The sequence below is a fragment of the Chenopodium quinoa genome, unplaced genomic scaffold (assembly GCF_001683475.1).
Source record: "Chenopodium quinoa cultivar QQ74 unplaced genomic scaffold, ASM168347v1, whole genome shotgun sequence".
Lineage (NCBI taxonomy): Eukaryota > Viridiplantae > Streptophyta > Magnoliopsida > Caryophyllales > Amaranthaceae > Chenopodium > Chenopodium quinoa.
The window spans coordinates 1,160,597-1,164,936 of NW_018743616.1; the positions used below are offsets into that span (position 1 = coordinate 1,160,597).

The 4,340-nt window shown below is 33.2% G+C and overlaps 1 pseudogene; it reads left to right on the forward strand.

The window, feature by feature from the left end:
* Nucleotides 1-1,471: 1,471 nt before the first annotated feature.
* On the forward strand, nucleotides 1,472-3,749 carry LOC110682947 (annotated as a pseudogene).
* Nucleotides 3,750-4,340: the final 591 nt, after the last annotated feature.

Sequence of the window (4,340 nt, forward strand, 5' to 3'; positions counted from 1 at the left end):
AAGGAAGTTTATTACTAGTACTGCAATAATAGACCTTATGTTCTGTTTTTGGCCGGTCACAAATTGCTAACTGATAAACTTCAACAAAGAAATATGACCATTAAGTGAGCTAATTAGTGAGGAAAGACCACAACTATACAAGAAGTTCAAGAACTATGTTAGTGTTTTCTTCCAATATTATTCAAAGGGAGAAAGAGCCATCAATGCAATGAAAATCTGAACTTCCGGCTATAATACTCCAAGTTGTAAGTTATTTTATAAGGGCGTTTCATAAAAAACCAATCAAAAAAAATAGTAAATAGTTCGCGATAAGGCTGTGTACATTCAAATGTCTATAAATCTTGCTTTAGCAAGAATATGATAAATGGTTGTTCACTTGTTCTTGATGTACTTAAAATAGCTTCTGAAGGAACCTTGCTTTCTGTTGTCATATTCTGTACATACTTATGGGCAATCTCATTAGTCCCTCTACTTTATGTAATGTAAACTTATAACAAGAGTGACAAAAGTTTATGATAATCAGGTGTTGGGATTTTGTACTATTCACCTTTTGGTACATTGAGGTAAGTTTAGATAAAGTTAGAAGTCAAGTTCGATTTACAAATCAAATATTGCGATGTTAAGTTCAAATAAGAGCCAATAAGTTTAGTTCAGAATAAAATAACAAAGCTAAGTAAATTTAAGTTGCTTAAGAATGATTTCGTATGCATTTTGAGATCTGAATTGAATGTACTTTAGTAATTTACACAATAGCAGTCCTAATATACTATCATGTATAACATACATAAACACTTAATCACACATTAGTCAATACTAAAGCATCGTACAAACATTTTTAAGTCACCACCACCAGCTCATACAATGACGCACACCAGTGTACAATAGAATGCAAATTCTCTTTGGAGCTTTTTTCAGAATAACCATCTCAAACCGATCAAATGTTGATTATACTACAGGAAAGAAGATACCAGAAAAGTGTATTTATCAGCTTATCAAATCTCGTTTTAGGTCTTAAACCGCATTCTGATGGTATGCCAATCACCACTCCTGCAAGACAAATAAGTTCAAGGCGTTTGAGTTCAGAAAAGATAACCCGTGATTCAAATTTCCCACCATGATGCCCCTTTCAATAACCTTAATGACCAGTTAGTGAAAAAGACGGAAAAAAAATCTACATGTATGCTTATTATGGCATATTGAAGAGTGTTGTGCATACAGCCACGGTAGTGGTAAATAAGGAGAAAGAAAGGTGGCTATGATGTGTTCCACACACAAAGAAATTGGACCACCAAGTGATCCCACAAATGTATAAAAAGATCATGAAATAGGCAAAGGGTGGAGAAAACTACTCCTATTACTGATAAAAATTTAAAACTATTGTAACTACGGTAAGTCGCAATTCGATCAGCATTATGTCTTCTAGAAACAATCTACCAAATGACCTTCAACTAGTTAGCGCCTTAGCCCTTACCAGTAAGCTATCATATTTAAGCATTGTGCAAGAAATTGCAATTTATACTTCAATACTTTCCAGATAACACAACCAATTTCATTATATTATTACACGAATTATATATTACTCCTTCCGATCCCAAATAAATGTCTTTGAAGTTTACACGAATAGACATAAAAGTATTGTTAATTATTACATTGGCATTTAAAGCCGACTACCTAAATTATACCAAATTACCAAGTGCTCCATATTGATGATCTCACTGATATTGAAATAATGCAAGTAGTCTGGTAATATGAAATGGAGAGAGCACACAACCATAATAATACAAAACATAACCCCCCACCAACTATAAAGAAATACTCCATTTAAATGCTTAACTCAAAAACTTCAAAACCAAAAGCATCTGATCCCAATCTTTCAAATAATTTACTTGTAAAAAAAAAATTAAAAAAAAGGGGTTAAAAAACAATTTCTGCTTCTGTCCATCCCAATAGTCAATAATTGATAATTCATCAGAATATTTTTGAGTGAAAGCAACAAAAACCACAGAATTGAACAATTAGCAAATTCAATATATATGAATATAATCTGGTCTCCTTGTTTTCCTGTTGGATTCACCAAGTAAAATGGCTGCATCATCTGTCCTTCCCATGAAGCTAGAATTACCACCAAAGCCAATTCAAGAGATGATTAAAACTATAGGCAATCAAATCCCAGAAAGATACATTTACCAGCCTTCAGACAAAGCACCTGATATTTCTGCGATTGGATACATGGATAGTCCCATTATTAATCTCAACCTTCTTTCATCTTCATCATTGCACTAACACGAAGAAGAACTGCGAAAACTGCAATCCACTCTGAGTTCCTGGGGTTGTTTTCAGGTTAGTTTAGCTTTGACACGCTTAAGAGTTCAGAGTTTCAGTATCCATAATGTTTTGTTTGATACTCACAGTTTTAGTAGAAAACTTATTTCATAATTTGTTCTTTGATGTTTTTCAGCTTACAAATCACGGTTTGACAAGCTCGTTACTTAATCAAATCCAAGAGGTTGATAAGGAATTCTTTGCTTGGCCACAAGAAGTGAAGCAAAATTATTCTAGAACTTTACAATGGGTTGAGGGATATGGAAATGATACGGTTACTGAAGATCCAAGTTATAGCTGGAGTGATAGACTGGTACTAAAAGTTTATCCTATTGATCAACGAAACTTCAAGCTTTGGCCTGAGGAATTACCAAATTTTAGGTAATAATTCAATACATATAATTATGTACAATATGATAGCTTCCAAAATATTTTTCCTCTGACATTTATTTATGGATATGAGAAGAGTGGAAGACTTTACACAAATGGGAAGTTTTAAGAAATAATCCTTAGAAGTATTTTGGGTATAACACCCAAACTTGGAATTTATTTTGTCAATTTTTGAACAATTGTAGGGAAACATTAGATGAGTACACCAAGGAAGTGAGGGGGTGCTAGAAATGATCCTAAAGGCCATCTCAAAATCACTCAAATTAGAAGAAGATAGGTTCTATAGAGAGTGTGAAGCAGACCAGAACATATATATGCTAGCAAGGTTCAACTATTATCCTCCATGTTCATTCTCAGATCACGTTTTCGCCCTCAAACCACATTCTGATGCTTCATCAATTAACATTCTCTTACAAGACAAAGAGGTTGAAGGTCTTCAAGTACAGAAAGATAATCAGTGGTTTAAAGTTCCCATTGTTCCTGATACCCTTTTCATCAATATTGGAGACCAATTAGAGGTAATTTCATAGGAAAATTATTTGTTGAATACAAACATAATAGACCAAATTTTATCACCCAAAAAAAAAAAAAAACATAATAGACCATATTTTTGTATTACTTGTATAGCAAACTTGATTTTCCATGTAATCTTCCATACTCCATATTAACATCAACTAAGAATTTCTTTTTGGCATGACAGTAACTCATAATTTTAACAGGCGAGGCATAGGATTTGTACACTAATTCAATCCTTATTAATTAAAAATAAACTGATGGAAGTAAATTTGGTTGTATGCAAATAATGAGTAATGGTTTATTGAAGAGTGCATTGCACAAGGTAGTGATAGATAAGGAGAGATAAAGGACATTTGTGGCTATTGCATGTTTTCCGCATACAGAGAAAGAGATAGGGCCATTAAGTGATCTGATAAACAAAGAGAGGCGACAACTTTACAAGAAAGGTCAAAAACTTCGTTAAAACGTACCTTCAATACTCTCCAACAGCGAAAAGAGCCATCAATGCAATGAAAATTTAAGCACTGCAGACTTTGGATTAGAGATTATGCATGTCTTTCAGAATTTGGCATTTCTTTTATATAATTAGGAATGATGCGGAGATATTTGGATCCCTTCAACCTTTATATTAATGGATATAGTACTGAATAATTGATGTACCCTAAGCTCCAATTCAGTGAAGTTCTTATTAGTAGCTTCTACAAGTCAATATGCTCTTATCTAAAGGTTTTGATTAGTATTTATGGGCAGCCTAATTGTCTTTTCTTTATGTAATTATAAACTCAGAAGGTGCAGAACTAGAAATTCAAGGCAAGATTATAAGAATAATATATTGGAAAAAAAGAAGAGGGTGTAACTTCAAGTCTTCAACTCCTTCACCTTCCCAATATCCAAATATGTTCATCACACCCAAACAGCCGGTTCCTTAACAACCCATGCAAATTCCCAAACAGCTAATCTAACCTCTCCAACTGTTCCATAGCATTTTGATTGTACAGAATTAAGGCAATAATGACATTGGTCGTAAGGCAAAATTTCATGCTAATGATCTATTTTGTGTAATTTATAGTCAAACTACAGTATTAAGATTCATTGAAGAATGATGATGAATA